The following is a 6,548-nucleotide window of genomic DNA, read 5'->3' as shown; positions in this document are numbered from 1 at the left end:
TAACTTTTGGGCAAAGTCTTTCTTTCGACTACTCAATACCATTATATAACCAAAATTCAAATTTTTTTTCAATATGAGTGGTTCCAATCTTATATTTTTTCCTTCGCATGTAAACTTATCACAAAGTGATGTTGCGTTATTTTGCATTTTAGAAGACGACCACAGCCGAAGGCCTCTGCCGCCAGTGCTGTTCGATATTTATTTGTAGAATATTAAGTATTGTACAAATAATTTATAAAAATAAAAAAATAAAAAAAGACGACATGTAGTATGTGTTATAAGGAGACGAATCAGCCGATAATTACATGTAGTTTGTAAGCTATAAGAAGCCCTTGTCCTTGTTGAGCTGTACTTAAAAATTAATGGTAACTTTAATTTTGATTTGCTTAAGGTACTTTTTACATTATTTTAAAAAGGATTTGCGGTTTAGATGCCTAATATTAAAGATATTTTCTAATCCAGTTCGAAAAAAAATTGTGTTGGATCGGATAATTTAGCATATCACACTTTTTAAACACTGAACAGGGTATATTAAGTTTGTTACGAAGTTTGTAACACCCAGAAGAAAGCGTCGGAGACCCTGTAAAGTATATATATTAATGATCAGTATATTGAGCTGAGTAAATTTAGCTATGTCCGTCTGTCCGTCCGTCCGTATATATACGAACTAGTCCCYCAGTTTTTAAGATATCGTTTTGAAATTTGGAAACGTCATTTTCTCTTCAAGAAGCTGCTCATTTGTCGGAACTGCCGATATCGGACCACTATAACATATAGCTGTCATATAAACTGAACGATCGGAATCAAGTTCTTGTATGGAAAACATTAGCATTTGACATGGTATCTTCACGAAATTTGACATGGATTACTGCTGAAGGTAATAACATAATTGTTCAGATCGGATTACTTTAGMATATAGCTTCCATACAAACTGGACACATAGTTACTAAAAGAAATACACCTGTGAAGAGTATGTTAGCTTCGGAGCAACTGAAGTTAACGTTTTTTCTTGTTTTAAAATGTCTTAAGCATATAAAACTTTTAAGTCTGCTCATATGTATGTGCTGTTTCATCAGAAAAACTAGGAAAACTGCTCAATCTACAGATCCTATTTTAAATTTTGGATATCCTTTATTGCAGAAGCATATCAGCGACCAGCTAAACTAAAAAGCAATTTAGTAAAAAAATTGCAAAACTTTATGCCTTTAAATACAAACATATGTATGTATAAAYATAATCTGCTAAATATAAGACTATATACCAATTCGTACTAGCTTCAATTTGAGCCAAACAATTCTACACAAATAGAAGACAAATGYCATTTGTGGAAATGCTGAAAGTATGCACGAACTCTTATCTTCTACATATTTCACATTTAATCCCAGGCTTATTAGTTAGTTACTTGCGAAAAATCGCTTCATAGCTATGATTTATGCGTTCCAACAACAAGTATTTGCCGTGTGCCATAATCTGCCAGCGGCGTGCTGCCACTCCTCTCTCGCAGTCATTTTACTACATCTCTTTACACTAATACCTTCACAACTTTACTGTTGCTCATCCCATTGCCATCTCCATAGAGCTACCCATCATATTTTTCGCTAACTTGCTGTCATCTATCATGTTCGCCGCACACCCTGTAGGGAAATGGTGACTCAATTGCAGTTAGTGCAATGTCCTAAGAATTTTTTCTTTGCCCGAGCTAATGTTAGATGAAAGAGAGAGAGAGAGAGAGAGTGTGAAGTTGTAATCACGCTTTTCTCCTGTTGATTGTACTCAATWGCAGTTATTTTTATGTTATAGTTACTAGTTTTAAACTAGTTAGAATACCCTTTTTTAAGTCATCTTTTCCCTACTGAGTACAATAACTGCGCATGTATTGACGGCGAAATGCCACATAAAATTGATGGAGTGTCAGTTCCGATCAATGGGTTCGTTTTACTGCTGAAAAAGTGCCTACCTAAGCGTACACTTATCATGCAGTGGCCACAACTGGCCGAACATTTCGGGATTTCCCGCTTATTCATGGACATCTCTGACCAAATGTGCGCACATACACTTACACTATTGTTTTGTGTTGTCTTGTTTTGCTATTACGGCTGAGACAGCAAATTTCCTATTGACAAATGGTCTTGTAAATAATAGTTCAGCTGCTCTTAATCCCTGTTCGGTATTTACCTACTTAGTATAGCGGCCATACATACATACTTGGGAAAATCAGTTGGACATTTCGTAACTTACTTTTTCAGTTTGCTGAAATATTACAACTATACTAGTAGAACCTTATTAGTCCCACTAGCTGTATATTCTTAGGAAACGCCTATTTCAAATAGCCTGAGGTTATTGGAAGGCACACTCTATTGTGACAAGCTTAAGTTGTTTTTGTTTGATATCTGCTCACAGGAATATTCTTAAAGGAAAGGTATAAAAATGGCTAGTTAGTTCCTTGTTGATCTTTCACTGGTTTTTTCTCTCTCTTCAAAAGTACAGTCGCTTCAAATATTTTCAGTTGGAAATGTTGATGAACTGTTCTTTGTTTTCACTGAGGGAAATCACACCGCCAAAGGTGAGAGAGCTACATAACATATTATGGACAAATACATAATATATGCTTATGTAAATCGGAGAGAGAGCTCTACAGAGAAAAGTCAAAATGTAAATTGCCTTCTATCTAAATAAGTTCATACCTACGCAATTGACTTCACATTAGTACACTCAAAATGATCGTTATTAGACAACAACATGACGATAAAAATTGGTATACTTGTAACATATTATAAAAATTTGAGTGAAACTATTTACGAAAAACATAATTTATGCTATCACTGCAAAAAGAACTATAAAATTTCTTTCATTTCATAAAATCAAAATTGACATTTTTCGAGAACGAAACATTTATGAGAGAAAAATCTCGCTCTACGTCAGAATTTAGAGCCCATATCAGTACAAAATCTCGAGTTGTTTGATATTAAAGTTAGAAAGAAACACAATTTTTCATTCTTTTAATATATATTTTTATAGGTACAATCATTTGAAGCCAATATTGTTTTCATAAACTCTGATATTACTATATTTAAGCTGAGACTACCATATTTAAGCAGATYACATAACGTGGTACAAAGTAAGAAAATTCGAAAAAGCATTGTCATGTCTTCAATCAGCTGTTTTTGTCATTCAGCATCAGCTGTTATCCTGGGTTGAATAACAAGGGCATGCTTCTCTAAACAAATCCAATAAGATTCTTTCTTCAAAATACTCCACTTGGAAAATATAACAAAAGCAGTTGAAACTGAATTTTCTTTTAAGATTGAAATCAGCTATTTCGCTTCGTAACACTTTTTAAATTTTAATACCTCAAATCTTATTAATTACAAACAATCATTCACTGGGGTTGGAACCATAATTGCTTGTGATTTATAAACCAATTTTTGGCGGAAAAGATTCGAAACCATTGCCAAAATTGCGCTTAATAAATTTATGTWACAATTGTAAACGGTATCGCCATCTCGTACTTTAACCATGCTTCCATGTGATAGCATTTTGAATTCCTTCTTATTAATTTGCCTTCCAATAGTTGAATCAAATGTGAAGGAAGATAAGAAAATGAAACTGTGCGAAGATGGCTCAAATTTGTCAAAGTGCGAGCGACCACCAAAGTGACCACAAGAGGACAAAGCTACARAGCAGATTGTTTTGTGGTTTGTCGCTTGAGCTCTTTTTGCTATTTCTGGTKTTAGTTGTTTTCTTCTCTACCAATTTGCATTTTTTGTTTTTAATAAGCTATCACACCACGGCATAGCCTACTAAATACAAATTGTTCAATTCCTTTCAGGATCTTGTGAAATTTTATTAAGGATACATGGTAGTCGAATGTCTTTTCCTTCGTAGTTAACAAAATTATTTGAATATTGAMATAGCTCTAAAGAATCAATCTCAATGTTTATATTGCTTTGTTCATTAATTGGATAAATACCAAGGCATGTTAAGCGCACCTTTCGAAATATCGAACGTTTTATCTCAAAAAGCAATGTAACCGCTCACCTCGCTTTGCCGCGTAGCTCTGACATCCTATAGCATGGGTCTTCGCTTGAACTATTATTGACTCAGCTTGCACTTTGGCATCAACCTAGGAGSGCCGGGTCTGTGAAATACTATACCGAAAATATCACTCCATTTCTGAGATATGGTACATATTTTAAAGATATGAGTAGTAGTAAGAAATATTTTGCAAGCAATAATATATGTTTTGAAAAATGTATGCCAATGTAAAAAATATTTTCAACTTGTCCATTGCGACGCCATTTCCGGTAACCTTTTGGGAAAACCATGTGCACGAGTATGCAAGATAACTCCTTACAAGATCATCTAAAGTGAAAAAAGAGGTGTCCGAAACTACTACCTTAACCTAGAACTACAGACGAAGGAAAGAAAAACTGATACTTGGATTKTTGGCAGACACTTTTATTGAAAATTTCAGTGAAAATTTTGCGACCCTTTTTTTTGTTTTAAATAGCAATACKCTAACTATAATCCAGCTTCCATATACGCCAGAAATTGTTCCATGTGATTTTTTCATATTTTTAAAAATAAAGAGAACCTTGAAGGCGGTCGTTTTAAATGATATATAAAAATCAGTGAAGGAGCTAAATTAAGTCCAAAAAATTGAGTTCGAAAAGTGTTTTAATGCTTGGAAGAAGCGCCGGTATAATTACATAATATGGAATGGTTAGTATTTTGAAGGCGACAATCTCAATAACGATCGAATAGATAYATTTTTCAAAAAACGAAAATCCCCGTTATTGCATACAACTTATATACTTAGGTTAATATGAGAGATATTTTGATGGGACGATGCCCGGATTTTCAGTATTCCAATAAGCCGCTCTTTACTTGCTTSAAATATTATACTATACATATAAATTTTATTTTCAACTAATTTTCGTAAATTCCGAAGCCGATTGGCCGAAATSTAACGACAGGAATATACTCACAGATATAAAAACACGCTCAAATATAGCAGTAAACTCGGTTTAAGACTAAATTTGCATACGCAAATCTGCTGTTGTATGCAGAAAATTTACAAATCMAGCAAAAATACAACTACACATGCATACGTACAATCCGAACAGTTCAATATGCATATGCGATCTGGCCAATTTACTATTTTGACTAGTTTTGCGCCATAAACATGGGTTCATTAGCAATTCGATGGAAATGCTGCTCAGGCTCGTGTCCAACTGTCTAACGATAATACATACTTATATACAAACTTATGTATGTACAAGCATACTTTTACTTATTTTGCAGAATTGAGCGGCATTTTACAGCAGCACACCAACACACACATATCACATCCACTCGCATTTGCATGCACGGATGTAAGGCAGACATCATTTTAACAGCCTCCAACTGACAATCGTTAATGCAAATCTTGTRCTGTTGTTGTTGTTGCTGTTTATGCGCTTTGCTCGCCATCGATGAAATGCGAAATCATCGAAATTAGAGAATCACTGCAAAATGCAATAGAAAAAGCCGAAACGTAATGCAAACGGCTCGACTTCGGTCAGCGCACATTAGCAAATAACAACAAAGCGATTGGAGTGGAATGAAGCGCGCAAGAAGCGCAARCGTAATGTCAGCTGACATGCAGCGGTAGTAACAGCGCACAAATGTAATGCCACGCGAGCGATTTTGACCATCATTGCACCTGCGGGTACATGTATGTATGGATGTGTGCAGATACTTTTATTGTTTGGCGGCAAGCGTTGACGATTAGCTGAAATGCAGCGTCGGAGTAATACAGGTATGCATACTATATTTAGMCATAACTATATTTATGCATGTATGAGTGTGTATCTGTGTGTGTCATCTAGTATGCATGCTCGCATATTTGCATTTTAAGCATTGCTAAGCGCATTGTTGCATTGATTTTGGTGAAATGGTAAGCTGACGACTGTTCTCGCCAAACTGTAGGGCACATCAAACCAACTGCAACGGTTTACAAAAACAAATTTATGAATCGTAGTGCTGATGTTTTTCATTATCACAGCACATTGAGCGCAAAGGCAACACAGCAAACTCTTTTATGCCGACTCAGTAGCGAATAAATTAMCGAATGACGCTCTAATGTCTATAGTAGATCTGAACAATTCCTAACATAACTGTCTTGGAAACACTCGTCCCTTTTGACGAAAATTGGCATAGCTGTTTTCCACAAATTTCGCTTTAATAGAATTTTTCACTAGTAGAGTCATTCGCCATAGACATGAAGAGACAGAAATCAATTGGTGTCAAGTCCGGACTATAAATTGGTTGSCTGAAACACTCCCAACCAAGCTCCCGGCGCTTCTGGCTCTAGATTTCTGTGTGGTCTGGTGTTATCGTGTTGAAGCACGATTCCTTTTCTATTGGTCAAAGCAGCCTGCCTTTTAAATTTTTTTTTTTTTTTTTTTTTTTTTTGTTTTTTCATTTAAACGGTCCAATTGTTGGCAGTACTACAATGTAGGGGAGCAGCTCATCCCAAATACATAAAAACACCTTCCTGACCGTCA

Source organism: Bactrocera latifrons, unplaced genomic scaffold, assembly GCF_001853355.1.
Source record: "Bactrocera latifrons isolate USDA-ARS-PBARC rearing strain unplaced genomic scaffold, ASM185335v1 scaffold_28, whole genome shotgun sequence".
Taxonomy (NCBI): domain Eukaryota; kingdom Metazoa; phylum Arthropoda; class Insecta; order Diptera; family Tephritidae; genus Bactrocera; species Bactrocera latifrons.
Note: the sequence above shows the minus strand (reverse complement) of the source record.